Source organism: Prunus mume, linkage group LG1 (assembly GCF_029339155.1).
Source record: "Prunus mume cultivar Tortuosa linkage group LG1, ASM2933915v1, whole genome shotgun sequence".
Classification (NCBI taxonomy): Eukaryota; Viridiplantae; Streptophyta; class Magnoliopsida; order Rosales; family Rosaceae; genus Prunus; species Prunus mume.
This window is the reverse complement of record NC_142698.1, coordinates 3,973,095-3,990,761: the sequence shown is the minus strand read 5'-3', so window position 1 is coordinate 3,990,761 and position 17,667 is coordinate 3,973,095. Positions and strand designations below refer to the sequence as shown.

The 17,667-nt window shown below is 43.3% G+C and overlaps 1 long non-coding RNA gene and 1 pseudogene across 1 annotated transcript; one reads left to right on the top strand and one right to left on the bottom strand.

The window, feature by feature from the left end:
* The first annotated feature begins 756 nt into the window (after positions 1 to 756).
* On the top strand, positions 757 to 15,767 carry LOC148920733 (uncharacterized). The gene is made up of 2 exons (XR_016126720.1): positions 757 to 1,215; positions 15,683 to 15,767. It is a non-coding gene; the product is annotated as an uncharacterized LOC148920733 (long non-coding RNA).
* On the bottom strand, positions 10,123 to 11,141 carry LOC148920734 (uncharacterized; annotated as a pseudogene).
* Positions 15,768 to 17,667: the final 1,900 nt, after the last annotated feature.

The following is a 17,667-nucleotide window of genomic DNA, read 5'->3' as shown; positions in this document are numbered from 1 at the left end:
CTATTATATGAGTTTTTATGTCAAATTGTCTTTCGATCTTCGCTCGAATAAGAGAGGACCTCTATGCTTTGAGTTAGGTCCTGCCAATATTGTCTGGTTGTTGATTGGATTTTAGCCCTTATTGGGAGAGAGGGACTCTAAGGGTTTGAGCTTTTATTTAATTGTCTGTAATAATGTTTTATCCTACATGCATCAATGAAAAACATAAACCGACACAATGATGCACTGCTATATGCTTATTTGACACGACAGTGTGTGATCTACTTAGAGTATTAGTATTTATTTTTTATAAAAAATTCGGTATAAGGCCAAAATCAAAAACAGAATTTGGATGCCATCTTCGTAGTTATTGTTGTTGATACAAGTCCTTTGACTTTTATGCCACGTGTGATTACATTCCTTTTTTTATTTTTTGATATTTACATATTATTTTTTTCATTTTTAAATTACTTCATTATTCCCATCGTGCCCCTAAAAATTAAATAAGGTAAGAAATTAATTTTTATGATAATAATTATGATATTGTCTACCCTAACCCAATTCGGACTCTCTCTCAGCAACAATCTCTGCAATTTTCACCAACAAGTCAGTGGAGCAGGTGCTCTCCGTCCCCCATTAGGTCTCCGAGCAGGTCCTTTTTGTGGAGGTTGTGCAGCTGGTACTTTGGGCACCCGATTAGGCCTCAGAGCAGGTGCTTTGGGCACCAGATTAGGTTTGAGCAAGTGCGTCCACCGAGGTTTGAGGCCATGCTTTGGAAGAGGTTTTGAGGAGGGAGCTGATGCCGCCTTAATCTTCGAAGGTGGAGGCGGCAGCGGTGCTTTGCTAGAGGTATTGGAGCTGGTGCTTTCCCTAGAGGTTTTGGTGAGGGAGGTGGTGGTGGAGGCGGTGCCTTCTTCTTTTGACAGGAGTTGTTTGGGGTTTTGGGGTCTGCAGTAGGGGTGACGGTTTGGTATTGGGAGAGGGACCAGTTGTGCTCGGGCTCTGGGTTCCGCCGCCAAATATTGGAACATATGGTACAATTGGGAAGCCAGATCCTACAATTCCATGTACGTTGGTTGTTTGTGATCTGTCTTTATTTACCTAGTATTTAGGGATATTATCTTATATTTACCTAGTAAGTAGTTACATTCTCTTATATTTATCTAATAATTAGGTATATTATCTTATATTTACCTAGTAATGAGGCACATTATCTTATATTTACCTAATATTTAGGTATTGTTTGGGCCAAAAATTGACACACCCAACCCAGCGAAAATTAGGCCCGAATAAAGCTGCAAAAAATCAAAGAAGGATGGAAGCCCAAAACTGTAAGAGACCAAGGCTCATCAGAGCAAACAAGGCCAATTTAGCCTCACAGCCCAATATAATAGGAAGAGGAGCCCAGAATAGGAAAAATCCCACGTGACATCTAAGGATAAAGAAAAGTCAAGAATGGCAATCATAGAAGAAGTGATTGAAGGGTTCATGACATCAAGTTGATTCTGAAAAAATCAAGATCAAATCCTCTTACATATATATATATATGTATATTCGAGATTTTTCTTGTCTTTTCAGAGAAGGTAATTCTCCCAAGGAGATAGGCAAGTTACAATCTCAAAGAGGGATAAGCGAAAGCGGAGCTGTCCGAAAAGGGGTCAAACTAACCATCACGGGTAAAATCTCACAAGGGGCAGTTGAAATTGGGAAAGAGATTAGGTTCCTTTTCAAGAAAATTAGGGAAGTAATTGCCTATTTGAGAGCCTATCTGCCAAAACTGAAGAAATCCTATTTTCTTTCCTTCCATTAAAAAAAGAAAAAGGGGGGAGATATCTTTGCCGCCCAATAAATAAACACAATCACCCTACTCCAGAAAAGAAACAGTTTTACTATAAATACAAGAAGGAGTGAACAGGGTAAAGACACAACAAAAAATCATCACCCAATCAAACAAAGATCCTACACAAAGAAAACCGTCAACAGACAAGTTCAAAATCAACCAACAAGCCCACTTGAATTTCAAGTGAAACCAGCTCCAGATCAGGATCCACAAAATCCAGATTTAAGAAACAAGTCATTCAAAACGATATTTCTTTCGTTACAAATTTGGTTCAGCAATCCAAGACAGGCAGGGTTTGAGTCTCCTCCAAGTATGGAAAACCTCAACAAAATTCACAGTGCAGTCTCTAGCCCACAAGCCCTCAAAACCGTCACTCCTGCCGTGCAGATTAAGAAGATTGCGATTCGCCCACTCAAAAGCTTCACAAAAGCATGAGGTACATCAAAACTCGCCAGAATCAGCCTTTGGTATCGATTTACAAGTTGAAGCCTAGCAGCCAAGGTTGTCAACGGTCCATCCATTAAGCGTCCCAGCCGGGTATCTCAAATCAGTCACCTGCACTGTAACCTTCTATCTCGATGTAAATAAAGCCCTACTGTCCCTTCATCTTCCTCTAATATAAGCATTCACTGTTATATATATTTTTTTGTAAAAGGCAGTTCCGCCTAAAGAACAATTTAAATCTCATCAAACCATTCTGGCCAAGGCAACCTCCTTATACTGAGATAAATTGTTAAAGTCCTCACCAGTCTGAGGCAAGAAAAGAACTTACTTGGGAGATATTCCTCACCCAAATTCACAATCGTTTGTTTGCAGAAATCAGTAACTTGGGACGCAAGTTATCCATTCCAAACCAAGTCTGCTAGAAATTTTGCTAGCAGTGGCACGCAAGACACCAAAGAAAGCGACTTGTTGACCAGTTTATGGTTCTCAAGGCAGTGGGGAACTTTGCCCTTCCATCATAGGAGTAAACCAAGAACGGGCAAACAATTTGGCACGCCCAGTGGGACTTCTCAGTATACATTTTCTCATTGAGTTCTTTACCAGTCCATGAATACTGGAAGCTCTAGCCAGAACCCACACCACGACATGGAAATAAACCAAGTGGCCCTCGGGAAGGACTGGAATCGAAGAAAGTGATGCCCGGCATTCAAGACATGGCAAGACAGGAGCAGGAGGTCCAGACCGGCTTCAAAAGGATGAACTCGAGAATGCGTGTTACGACAAGAGGTCACAACACAAAGGAGCCAATATACCTAAATAATATGACACCATGATGCAATGGCAGTCAACAGCAATTCGGGAAGGATCGGAGGTCGCCATGGCTGAATTCCCTAATCCCGATGAGGTGGTCCAAAGAACTAGACCTTCCCTATGGTCCCCACCGGATTGGCATGGCCATATCAAGAGAATCCTCTCGGTGCGGTGTAGCCGGATACTGTAACGGGAGAAATCCAGCCGACACAGGAAATGGTTTTTCTGTCCAAGAACGTCTCGCCCCAAGACGGCCGAGCTCTGCGCGCCAGACAAGTCCGCAGAATCGGCCGAGCCTCACTTGTTCCGCAGCAAGCGGCCCCACAAGATCTCCCTATGAAAATTCTGCCCAACAGCAATATTACCCTACAGGCCCAGAAGGATGGACCCCAATCCATTCCCTCCACCGCAAGAGGAAGGAGAGGCAGAGGGGGAAACTATCCTTATGCTAATAACAAGAAACAGGCAAGGGGCAAACGGAGGAACCACCCAGACTGGAAGAGCGGAGGAGCACAGGAAGAAGTTCGCCTAGACCATATAGGGCGTAACCACGATTTGCTCAAATGCAGGACAAAACCCCATCCCGTTAATGCTCTAAATGACGTGGGGCATTGCAGAGGATGATCGGAAATGATGAAGCCTGAAGCCGGAGGGGGGAAAGGCACACCTATAGGAAGCCATATCCACCTTACATCGATCAGATACCCTTGTCCCCAGGTTTTAAAGTACCAAACTTCACTTTATTCAACGGAGAGGATCCTCATGCTTCATCAGTTGAGCACGTAGGCAGATTTTCCACCCAATGCATAGCCATAGAGAATAACCCACTGTTAAAGCTAAGACTTTTTGGGAACTCTCTCTCTGGACAACCTTTCACTTGGTTACACTAACCTGCCAGCAAATTCTATTCAGACTTGGGAGCAAATGGAGAGCGTCTTCCATGACTACTATTACAGGATTCAGCCAGAAGTCACCATCAGTGACCTTGCCGCTCTCAAACAGAGTGAAGATGAACCTGCCCAAGACTTTATAAACGAGGTTCAGGAAGCTCAAAATGAAGTGCCGAATCCCCATCGAAGAAAGACACTTCATCCAAATGGCTCAGGCTGCCCTCAAAATTTCTCTGAGGAAAAGATTTGATGGGATGTTGTTTGGAGATCTGGCAGAACTGGCAGATAAAGCGGCCAAGTACGAGGAATTGCTCAGAGAGGAACAGCAGAAGAGAAACTCTTCCAAAGGCACGTATTACAAATCCCCTTCTTCCTCAATACATATGATTGAAGTGGAGTCAGAAGAAGATGCAGAGGAATCGGAGGAGAGAGAGGTTGCAGTTGCGGAAATGGCAAAATTAAAGCATCCCATCAGTTGTAAAACCCTTACAAAGCCTCCAAAGGATCAAAAGCCGCCACCATTCACAGGAGGGTTCGTTCCAAACAAACCCATGCAGAACAAAGTATATTCTTTCGATCTGACCAAAGTAGATGCTTTGTTTGATGAAATGTTGCTACAGAAAGCAATAGAGACGCCTCACAGAATGCCCAAACCAGAAGAACTCAAGGGCAGACAGTATTGCAGATGGCACAATTCTTGGAATCATTCTACCAATAGTTGTGTTGTTTTCAGAGATGTTATACAGGAAGGGATAATAGCAGGAAGGCTGAAGCTAGCAGAAAAACCTTCATCCGTCACCACAGCATCCTTTTCCCTGTCACAAGTTAATATGGTCAACCTAAATTCGCGTAACGAAAGAAGGATGAACTATAGAGACCGACTCAGAGAAGCGGAATAGTTTCAAAGGAGACTATGGAAAGACCAAAAGCAACCATTTCATTTGGAATAGTGCTCTGCAAAGAGTGCAAGTGTGAGGTCGAGCCGAGGTAATCCCGAAAACAGGATCTGCCCACTCCAAGTGTTTTTGACCGGATCGGAACCACGCCTGTGATAAGGCCGCACAGAAACTACCCTAGGCCTGTTTAATCCAGCAGAAGAATGACTAAGCATCCCAAGGAAGAAAAATCAATAAGAGTGCCCAAAAGTGATAAACCTTTGGCGGCCATCATTGAAGGCAGGTGGTATTCTGTCGGGAAAAGTGGCAGACCAACAATGGAGCCGACAAGAACCCAAAGGAGGAGGGTTCAGAGACAAGATCGCACATTCCTCAATAACGAGAAAACGCATGTGTGCTTCCAGAGGCCAATCCCGCCAAAAAGGGAAAGAGCCGTAAATATTTCCCCAGCATGAACAAGCAATCTCTCAACCACGTGAAGTTGAAAAAGCAGAATCCTCAAAGAAACCTTCTATCCATTCTACCTCCGCCTCAGAAAATCTACTTAAAACTCCCCGACCAGAGGAAAAATCGATCCTATTCCAGGAGAAGGGCAAGGAGACTGGGTTGAGGAATATGAAGAGGCAGCTAGATTATGAACCATCTACAGATGACTGTAATGCGCTCCTGAATGTAAGAACTAGGAGAATGGACGGAGGAGTATGATGGAGAAATGATGGATTATGACAGAGAATTGATGGAAACCGAGGCCTTGGTGCAGTGGAGGACTTGTTACGTCTGACCTAGGCATCAATATGGTGTTCATTCTACCAGAAAAGTTCTGGGTGAGAAGGACAAGAGCACTGACGAGACGTATTTTCCCAAGAAAGTTTTGAATGCAGGTTGGCGAAGCGGAAGAAATGCGAGCAAAGAAAGCATACCCTAGGATGTATGAACAACCCACAAGTTGGCTACAGATCAGCTTTGCTTCTCCAAACCAACCAAAGAAATGGCAAACCACCTCAGACCCTTGTTTATAACAGCAAACTTTGGGGTGTTCCTATTCCCAAAACTATGGTAGATGGAGGTGCAGCCATCAACCTTCTGCCTCACAGAATCGAGCAAAATGGGCGAACAGAAAAGGATTTAATTCCAACTCGCCTGACCGTCACCAATTTCGCAGGAGGCATCACCAAAACCCTTGGGATCCTACATGTGGATGTTTTAGTAGGAAGCAAGAAGCTGAAGGTTGCATTCTTTGTGGTAGATACTACCTCTACCACTTACAATACATTGTTTGGCAGAGACTGGATTCACCAGAGTCTATGTGTTCCTTCCACTCTTCATCAACAGTTAGCTTTATGGAATGAAGAAGGCTACATGGAGATAATAGAGGCCGATCCACGGCCATTTCTACCTTCTGCCATGTGTTGTGAGGCAAGGTATTATCATGATGACCTTGGTCCTTTCACCTTCTTTGGAGTCAACCAGAACGGCCGCCCCTATGGTGTCACGGCCCAGAGGCTCATTGAAGAAGGTCTAACCAATTCCTTGGAGGATTGGAACAGACCTTTTGTTCTAAATTTCCATAGCACTAATGTCTAGTCCCAATCAACAAGAAAAGGATCGAGCTGCAACAATCCGGTCCATTACAAAAAGATTGTTGATATACTGGAAGGAAAAAGTTTTTATGCAGAATCCACCATCAATATGGCGAATTCACTCATGAAAGCACGGAAAGCCGGGAGGAAGAGGAACTACAGGAGGAAATGCTAGATTTTGCACCAGTGCCTTTGGATGACTCTCTGCCAGAGGTAGAAGATCCTTTGCAGGAAATAAACTTAGGAACAGGGGAGGATCCAAGGCCTACCTTTATCAGCGCACTATTGAAAGAGCCACTTAAGAATGAACTCGTTGCACTTCTACAAGAGTTCAAAGATTGTTTTGCTTGGCATTATCATGAGATGCCAGGATTAGACAGGGAATTGGTAGAACACAAGCTGCCAATCAAAGAGGGATACCTTCCGGTCAAGCAGGCCAGAAGAAGGATGTCCATGGACACAGAACTAAAAGTCAAAGAAGAAATAGAAAGGCTGCTCAAGGCAGATTCATCGGCCTGCCATCTATGCTGATTGGCTATCTAATATTGTACCGATTCTAAAAAGGAAAATCGAATCTGCTGGATTACGAAACTGAATGAAGCCTCTCCCAAGGATGAGTACCCTATGCCAATGGCAGACATGCTAGTAGATGGAGCTGCCCACAACCAGATGCTATCTTTTATGGATGGCAACGCAGGTTACAATCAGATCATGATGGCAGAAGAAGATATCCACAAGACAGCCTTCATGTGTCCAGGGCATATAGGTGCTTTTGAATACACTGTAATGCCTTTTGGCTTGAGAAATGCAGGGGCTACCTATCAAAGGGCAATGAATTCTGTTTTCCACGATATGATTGGACATTCCCTGGAAGTTTATATTGATGATGTTGTGATTAAATCACCAGAGGAGGGAAACCACATGACAAATCTAAAAGAGCATTCCTAAGAATGAGGCAACATAAACTGAAAATGAACCCAAAGAAGTGCGTTTTTGGAGTTCAAGCGGGAAATTTCCTAGGATTCTTGGTCCACCAAAGAGGCATAGAGATCGACAAAAACAAAGCAAGATCCATCATAGAAGCTTTGCCACCTAGGAACAAGAAGGAATTGCAAAGTCTCTTAGGAAAAATTAATTTTTTAAGGAGATTTATATCCAATTCTGCAGGAAAGATCCAGCCTTTCTCTTCTTTGTTAAGATTAAAACAAGAACAAACCTTTAAGTGGGAAGAACAGCACCAACAAGCTTTTGAGGAAATCAAGCATTACCTCTCAAATCCACCAGTTCTGTCCCCACCAAAGAGAGGCAGACCACTCAAGCTCTATATATCTGCATCAGAAGTATCCATTGGAAGTTTATTGGTTCAGGATAACAAGGAAGGAAAGGAACAGGCGGTTTATTACCTAAGCAGAACTCTAAGTGGAAAGAAAATATTCTGCAATTGAAAGACTTTGCCTAGCCTTGTACTTCACTGCTGTAAAGCTCAGACATTACATGCTGCCATACACCATCTATATCATTGCCAAAACAGATCTGATCAAATACATGCTAACAAGACCAATGCTAAGAGGCAGAATTGGAAAATGGACCTTGGCCTTGACAGAATTTGCCTTCAGATATGTTCCTCGAAAGCCGTCAAAGGACAAGCTGTGGCAGACTTCCTAGCAGATCATCCCGGAGAGGAGATTGAAAATATGGACTCTTTAGACATAGCAAATGCAGATCTATTAACCAGAGCTCACACCTGCCTCAACAATCCTATCTACTCAGTTCATCTTGCACCTTGGAAGTTATACTTTGATTGATCAAAAACGATATAACTTCGAGGGGAATTGTCTTCAAGAACCACTTGGAATCAGACACTGCTACTCTTTCCAATTGGATTTCCAATGCACCAACAACAGGCAGAATATGAGGCCTTAATCATTGGCTTAGAAATACTGGTAGAACTAGGAATCCAATCTGTGGAAATTCGAGAGATTCCATGTCTTGGTTTTAAGACAAATTGTCGGGAATACAAGTGTCTAAGCCCTTCTTTGGCTGTCTACTTGGTGGCAGCTAGGAATCTTCTGCAGAATTGAGAAGCCACTTGGGAACATATCCCAAGGGAAGAAAATTTTGCCAATGAATTGGCCTGTGGCAACAGCGTACAAATGCTCAAGACTGTGTACAAAGAATCATCGGGATAGGAAAGAAAAGCCTACCATCTGTTCTGGCCAGGGGGATGGAGATAGATGTCAACTCTGCCACAATCACTGAAGATGATTGGAGAAATCCTATCATGACCTATCTACGATATCCAACTTTGCCCTCCGAGAAGAGAGTCAGAATCATGGCTTTAAACTACCTTATGTGGAATGAAGATTTGGTCCGAAAGAGCAAGGATGAGGTGCTTTTAAGGTGCCTCGGAAAGAAAGAATACATGAAAGTTATGGGGGAAACCCATGAAGGAATCTGTGGAGCGCATCAAGGTGGGAGAAAAATGTGCTGGTTAATTAGGAGATATGGCTACTTCTGGCCAACCATGATGAAAGATTGCATTAACTATTCCAAGGGGTGTGAATCTTGTCAAAGACACGGCCCAGTCCAGCAGGCTCCATCAGTTCCCATGAATCCAGTGGTAAAACCATGGCCCTTTAGGGGATGGGCAATGGATCTCATTGGTAAGATCTATCCAGCCAGCAAAGATCGCTTTATCATTGTTGCCACAGACTATTTCACTAAGTGGGTGGAAGCCAAGGTCTGTTAAATCTACTACATCTCAAGAGATCATCATTTTCATAGAAGAGCAGATTATACAAAGATTTGGCATCCCAGAATCAATCACAACTGATAGAGGATCCTCCTTCATATCCGGAGAAATGCTGGACATGGCAGAGGCATTCAAAATCAGATCGCTCCAATCCACTCCTTATTATGCCCAAGCCAATGGACAGGCGGAATCAAGCAACAAAGTGATCATCAACATTATCAGGAAAATGCTTGAGAAGAATCCGAAACAATGGCATGAGAAGCTGTCAGAAACTCTGTGGGCATATAGAACTTCAAAAAAGAAGCGATGGCATGACTCCTATGCGTTAACCTACGGTCATGATGCAATTCTGCCTATGGAGATAGCTGTTCAGTCCCTCGAATTGCTCACCAACATGACTTAGTAGGAGAAAACTACTCCCAGTGCCATGCGCTGAACTGGAGGGATTGGATGCAAGCACTGACACTCTCAACAAACTCTGGCAGAAAACAGTGTATCAAGGGCCTATAACAAGAGAGTCGGGAACAAGAGTTTTGAAGAAGGGAGATAGTCCGAAAGGCGATTCGCCCTCGGAACCCATGTGGCGGTTATGGAAAATGGTCGCCTACATGGGAAGGCCCTTTCATAATCAATCAGATCCTCGGAATGGGGGCATACAGATTGCAGGATAGGGATGGAGAAATTCATACGGCCCCAATCAATGGCAAATGGATTAAAAAAGTTTTATCCAACCATGTGGGATTCGCAGGCTGTACAAACAGACCCTGGGATAGACACAAGATTACACTAAAAATCTTTTGATTCCTTTCAAAATTACCCTTGTTTTAGATTTACTTTGAGTTTGTCCCTTTGTTGTACTTCTACTTCTGTTTTCCGTTTGTTCCATCAATAGAAATAAAATAAAAACTAGAAGTTACAACAAAAATAAACTTTATTTAAAAATAAATAAACCGTGGGGCCTTCCCCACGGCAAGCTGTTCAGAAAAAGCAAAAGATAACGAAATGAAAATCCTAGTTTTCTAAGAGTCTCTTGCAGGTTAGTCTTCTTGATAGAAAGTTCCTTTTGAAGCAGCACACCCTGATGAATTGAAGCTTCTGCAATCTCCAGGGCTGGCCTAGAAGCTGCAACCATGCTCTGTACAAGGAAGGTGGCTTTGGTCTTAGAACTCAATCCAGCCCCAATGTCTTTGTACTTCCCGGCATTCCGCTAATCGCCTTTGAAGATCCGCATAATCTGCTTCTCCAAATTATCTGCAGCAACTTTGGCTTCTTTGTACCCCGCAACCATCGTCGATTCGCCTTCGCTGCGAAATCAGCCAAGTTGGCTTCATGAGTGGTCTTGCAGAACTCAGAGGTTTTGAAGGTGGGCCTCAGATCTTCATAACGGTCGTGAAGGTTAAGCACATCCCTTGCCAAGCCAAGGCTCATCTCAAGTATGGGTTTTGGGGCCATGTTCTGTCTATGCAGCAGATCCAGATCCTTCACACCGATCAAAGGCCTCTCTGTCCTCATCCGGCTCCAATTGATGCGGATCTTGATCTCTCCATTGCTTCTTCCACTGCCTGGACTTTATCTTACCAACAGAGAGCGAGTTTTTCCAACTTATCCGGTGGGCATCTAGGTCCATAGCTTCAAATTCTGCCACTCGGATCAAGAAAGAGGTCATGGCGGATGAACCTGCAAGGGAGTGTATAGGCATCTGTAGAAGGAAGCATAAGTCAAAACAAGGCAGAAACAGAAAAGAAGAAAACAAAAGTACAAAAGCACTCACAAAGAACAATCGGAGGTGCATGAGGATGGTCCTCACCTTGCCAAGATCCCAGCAGTTTTGATGTTTCTACCTATAAAGATTTAAGGGTCAAAGAGAGATAGAGGAATAGGACAGAACCACATAAGACAGGAAAAGGCAGAGTAAGGCGAACTCACCATGAAGCGAACGGCAGCAGCCATACGCTATGGTTTCAGGAGCAGAACCACTTGTTCGATTGTTCCCGTGCTCGATCCGATTTGCTCTGCTGATCCTCGGTGTTGGAGCGGCGGTGGAATGTTCGCCTCTGGATCATCAAAAGGGCCACCTCTGAGTTGGTTAACCCTGCCCTATATCTTCCTGCTGCTTAGAGCCAAGGCAATACTCTCCGCTATCACCTCGGCATGAATTTCCTCCTATGGATGCACAAGTCGAACAGGGAAATAAAAGTGCAGCAGAAACAAATACTGCCAAGTATATAAAACTCACATCTTCTTCCACTATTTTGGCCTTCTCTTGAGGCTCCTCTCCTACCTCTTCCAGCTCCCTTTCTTGCTCCACAGCTTCGAAAGCCTCTCTCAGGTCATCATCCGTGCCAGAAGTGGTGGTAGGAACTGCCCTAGTTCCCTCCGGGGCCACATATTCTTCTACAATCTTCTTTCTAAGTCTTTTTGACTTAGTAAGAGGAGGAGAAGGACTTCCAACTGCAACAGACAAAAAATAAGTTTGACAGAACAAGATTATGAAGAATTCAAAAGGAAACTGTCAAAGAATACCGAGTCATAGATGGCAGTTTCTTTTCTCTTTCTTTTAACGGGAGAAGTGGCCTCGACAGAGTCTGTTCTACCTGATCTTCTTCTTCTTCTTCTTCTTCCTCTTCTCCATTCCCGGAGGGCAGCTCCAGATCCCTGTAGCAATAACAGAATTAACTATGCAGAGGACAAAAGTCAAAGGTCAAACCAGTAGAAGAGTAGTAGGAGAAACTGAATAAATATCACGAACTTACCAAACACCTCTCCACTTTGGGCTGGTTGGCTCCCTATATTCTTTGTCAAAGAGGGATCTGAGTACAGAAAAAGATTAGCATCATCACTAAAAAGCAGAATGGGCAACAGACAGGAGAGATTACCTTCTATAACTTGCATGTTGATGTCTTTGATGGTCTGCACCATGAATTTGTGAGTCTCTTCGTCTGAATGGACATTCCAATTGTCCCACCCTTAAAAAGGACTGAAGTGCGGTCGCGAAGCGGATCACGGAATCGGCTTTCCAAGCATCAAACTCCGCAGAATCTGCAGGAGTTCAATTCCCATGAAGGATAAAGGGCATCTACTATTGTTGATTTTATTCACCGCACACTGGCATCTTTGTGGACCTCCAAGTCATCCGCGTCCCTCCAAGAAGACCCCGATTCAGTATGACTTGAGGGGTATGAGCCGAGGGCAGCCAAGTTGCCTTGCGAAGTTGGGATGGTAGACTTCGCCTAAATGATAATTTGGAGGTTTTCCTCCTCCATGAGGCAGATCTCTGGGTAAGGTCACACTCAGAACTTCTTCCTAAAATCGCCGGCATATTCGTCTTACGGCTCCTTCTCAAGCGAGACGATGTCCGAGGTTGAAACCACGGATAGGTCCTCCGATCACCACTTGCCATGCGCTGCACCTTTTGGTACAATGCCCGAAGATCATCGGTACTCATCGATTGATCGCTTAGGGACTTCGCCGACAACAATGGTTGAGCCGAACTCGGTCCTCGTGCGAACTATATCCGAAACCTTAACTCGGGAAAATAGACTGCGGCGGATCTGAATCATCCGTAAGGCACCGGAGCGAGCAGATTTAGCGGATACTCCGGGGTGGCGGTATGCAGGTTCTTGAATAGATGGGCCGAGCTGTAGGCCCGAGTCCAACATCGTATGATTATGCGAGCTTACGCGGATGCCTATACTCAAGCGAGCTGCAGAAGAGCGATTAGGCGTAACAAACCTGTTCAGCAATACGGGAGGAACAACATATCTTTGTTGATCTTTGTCCTTCTCGGCACTAAATTTTGAGATAATTGGAGAAGGAGCACTCGTTAATCGTTGGGAAATAGTGAATGGCTTGGCTAGCTTCGCTAGTCCTTCTTCTGTGATAATCACCAACAGCATCAACGGGTCTTCCATGAGGCCTAAAGCCAAAAATCTGAGCCATATCCAGCGTCGGAGCCATGGGGCCTATACGAAAATCGAAGGTGTTCGCGAATTCCGAAACACAGAGCAGCAGCAAGCGTGTTCTCATCCTCGTTGATAGATTGCTTGGATAGGAGTATGGCGTCATAAATTCCAGCCCGCTTCAGTGAGCCCCAAATTGAGGAAGGAGTCTGTCAATCCAATCACCCCACTTGATGGGCTATTTCTCACTTCCTGGATGGGAACGAACGACTCAAATTCTTGCTAACCCAAGAATGAGAAGCCAGAGCAGAAGAGCTCTCGAAACATAGAGGGGCCTCAGCATCCTTCTTCATCACCGCTCTGCCATCTCGGGAGGAACGGGGCCAAACCAGTGAGGCCCCAGCACCAAGGTGTTTTCGAACAAATGGAGGACATTTTCATCTAGGTTTTTCTGGGCAAAAGGATGGAGCTTGCTCCTAACCTCTATCGCATGCTTATCAATCCCAGCCCCAGTAATGTAGTCTGGAAGAACTGGAACAGAGGAAGACTGAGCACGGGATTTCGGGGAAGACATTTCTTGGAGTTATTTTTTCTAAAAAGGGAGGTTCACAGGAAGGGCAAGGCAGGATCGAGCGAAAGGAAGTTATCGAAAGAAAGAAAGCTCAAGAGGAATCAAGTTTGAAAGAACTAGGTTTTTCAGGTGAACAGAAACGGAGGGTTTTAAATTTCTTTTAAAAAGCCAGAAAACGTGGGAAAGAGAAGACATCGACATAGAGAAGACAAGGCCTCACCTGATATTGACTAGCTAATAAAGAGCTAGTAACTGAAAACTGCTTCACACGGGCACTAGCTTAGTGGGAAGAGTGGCGACGTGAGGTAATGGGAATTTACCACGCGCCAATTTAATGGCCATGTCATTTAAGTGCAAACCGCTTCAAAACGATTCGGACTTAAGAGCATTGTTTGGGCCAAAATTGACACACCCACCAAATAAAATTAGGCCCGAATAAAGCCGCAAAAAATCAAAGAAAGATGGAAGCCCAAAAACCGTAAGAGACCACCAAGGCTCATCAGAGCAAACAAGGCCAATTTGGGCCTCACAGCCCAATATAATAGGAAGAGGGAGCCCAGAAATAGGAAAAATCCCACGTGACATCTCTGGGATAAAGAAAAGTCAGCAATGGCAACTGTCATAGAAGAAGTGATTGAAGGGTTCATGACATCAAGTTGATTCTGAAAAAACTGAAGATCAAATCCCTCTTACATATATATATGTATATTCAGAGATTTTTCTTCTGTCTTTTCAGAGAAGGTAATTCTCCCAAGGAGATAGGCAAGTTACAATCTCAAAGAGGGATAAGCAGGAAAGCAGGAGCTGTCCAGAAAAGGGGTCAAACTAACCATCACGGGTAAAATCTCACAAGGGGCAGTTGAAATTGGGAAAGAGATTAGGTTCCTTTTCAAGAAAATCAGGGAAGTGATTGCCTATTTGAGAGCCTATCTGCCAAAACTGAAGAAATCCTATTTTCTTTCCTTCCATTAAAAAAAGAAAAAGGGGGAGATATCTTTGCCGCCCAATAAATAAACACAATCACCCTACTCCAGAAAAGAAACAGTTTTACTATAAATACAAGAAGGAGTGAACAGGGTAAAGACACAACAAAAAAATCATCACCCAATCAAACAAAGATCCTACACAAAGAAAACCGTCAACAGACAAGTTCAAAATCAACCAACAAGCCCACTTGAATTTCAAGTGAAACCAGCTCCAGATCAGGATCCACAAAATCCAGATTTAAGAAACAAGTCATTCAACACGAGATTTCTTTCGTTACAAATTTGGTTCAGCAAACCAAGACAGTCAGGGTTTGAGTCTCCTCCAAGTATGGAAAACCTCAGAAAAATTCACAGTGCAGTCTTTAGCCCATGAAGCCCTCAAAACCGTCACTCCGCCGTGCAGATTAAGAAGATTGCGATTACGCCACTCAAAAGCTTCACAAAAGTATGAGGTACATCAAAGCTCTGCCAGAATCAGCCTTTGGTATCGATTTACAAGTTGAAGCCTAGCAGCCAAGGTTGTCAACGGTCGATCCAAAGCGCCCCAAATCGCCCGGGTATCTCAGTCCAGCGGACGAACCTTCTATCTCGATGAAATAAAGCCCACTGTCCCTTCATCTTCCTCTAATATAAGCATTCACTGTTATATATATTTTTTTTGTAAAAGGCAGTTCCGCCTAAAGAACAATTTAAATCCCATCAAACCATTCTGGCCAAGGCAACCTCCTTATACTGAGATAAATTGTTAAAGTCCTCACCAGTCTGAGGCAGGAAAAGAACTTACTTGGGAGATATTCCTCACCCAAATTCACAATCGTTTGTTTGCAGAAATCAGTAACTTGGGACGCAAGTTATCCATTCCAAACCAAGTCTGCTAGAAATTTTGCTAGCAGTGGCACGCTCGCACACCAAAGAAAGCTGACTTGTTGACCAGTTTATGGTTCTCAAGGCAGTGGGGAACTTTGCCCTTCCATCATAGGAGTAAACCAAGAACGGGCAAACAGGTATATTATCTTATATTTACCTAATAATTAGGTATATTATCTCATATTTACCTAGTAATGAGGTAAATATTTGTTGGGAAGACATCATCAATAATACTCCTACTTTCATTGTTTTATATGAACTTTTTTTATTTGTTCTTATGCTTGAAACCTCATGAATCAACATTATGGATAGGTACAGTTTTATGTTGATGCTTGCCTATGGGTCTTAATTTTCATTGTAAGATAAAATATGTGGGTCATTGCTTTCATGACTTTAATTATATTTTATCTATATATTATATAAATATTGCAATAGTTAATTGTTAAAGTATTTTACTTGAAGAAAAGTTTTTTTTTTTTTTTTTTTGGTACGGATGTGTCATGGCGGCAATGGAAGGATTCAAAATTTAAAATATGAAATCCATTTAGAAGGAAAAAATTGATACATTAATTTGGATTTTCAATTAATGTTCCTTTCTTATGAAATGACCCGACCCAAATTCCACTTAGAAATCTGGTCAAATCACATTTAAAGCGACACCGGTGGTCGTAAGTCGTAAATGACCAAAATATCAAAACAAGATAACATAAACCCCGAGCCCTAACTCGTGGATGCGCTGATAACTATAGGCGCCTACGCACTTTTCGAGGATCAAGCCACACGTAGTTCTTTTCTCTGTTCCTCGATCTGCAACTAGTTTATTTATTCGTAAACTAGCACTAAGGCTGACATTCCTGGAGTATCCGACTCCGTTTTGTGATCATCAACTACTATACGATCCTAGAATTACTCAGATTAACATATCTGAAAATGGTTACGATCCAACGGTTCAAACGTATTGAACCCGGAAATCACACTAGGCGAGATCCGTTCGAGGTTCAAACGTTATCCGAATTAAAATCCGTGAAATCCTACGCGCTTGTGATAACACAAGGATCATTCTAAAACTGAATGTAGTCTCCACCAATCTGCCCACGCGCAGCCACACGTGTCGGCAGAGCGTGGGTGGCTTGATCAATTTTCGATGACCGGAAAAACTCTGAACCGCTGGCCCAAACTCCTAACTTAGGTAAAACACCACATTTGGAACAACTTTTGTTCTTGGACATACCCCAAAAAGTGGCCAGAACTGTGCTCTCAAAATCGGCTGAAACCTAACTCTTAAATCGAGCTATCTATGCTCGAAATTTCTGAAATCCTACCCAACCAGCAGCTAGAGCATGAAAAATAGCTAGAAAATAATACCTCACTCGTCCGATTTGGTGGCCAGACGACAGAGAACGAAAGGTTGGAAGTTTTGTCAAAACTATCCAAAGACCGCCGCTGTTTCGTGGCGGATTCCGCGACTATGACGGTGGATCGAGGCGGTGAAGGGTTGGGGCTGGAAGAGGAAAGTTTGGTGGTTCGTTTGGCACTGGTCTTGCCTGAATCGGGGGTCGGAGCTGAGAGAAAACAGCTCCCAAAGTCAGCTGCTGCAGCCCCTCCCGAATCCAGAAATTTCTCGGTTTATAAAATCTGAACTTAAAAATATTTACGGTTATGCCACTAAACTTCTTTTAATCGTAACTCCTTCGTTACAACTCCGATTTGAGCCCACTACGTGTCTACGGACTCATCTCGCTGCGCTCTACGCAACGGTATAACTGAAATCCCAAAATTCCTTCCTAGTCAAAAAGTCAACTTTAATACCATTAAAATATTCTAGGGGTATAGTGGTCTTTTATTGGAATAAATTAATAATTAAATATTAATTAAGGACCAGGTTGTTACATCTTATTTACCTCAAAGGGTAAAATTGACACACGAAAAAATTAATAAAAAACAATGGACCCAAATCTACAGCAAAAAAGGTGTGGACTCAATCCAATGACGGCTAGAGATTTTGGACTTAGATTGAAGAACCCTTTTTTTTTTTTTTTTGGTGAAGGGTTCCCACATCTTCTTTCTGCTAACGATTCTATCTAATTTTCTTAGGCCCATGAAACGGAGACAACCCAAGATATTTTTTATGACAAATTGTGCAAGATGTTTGT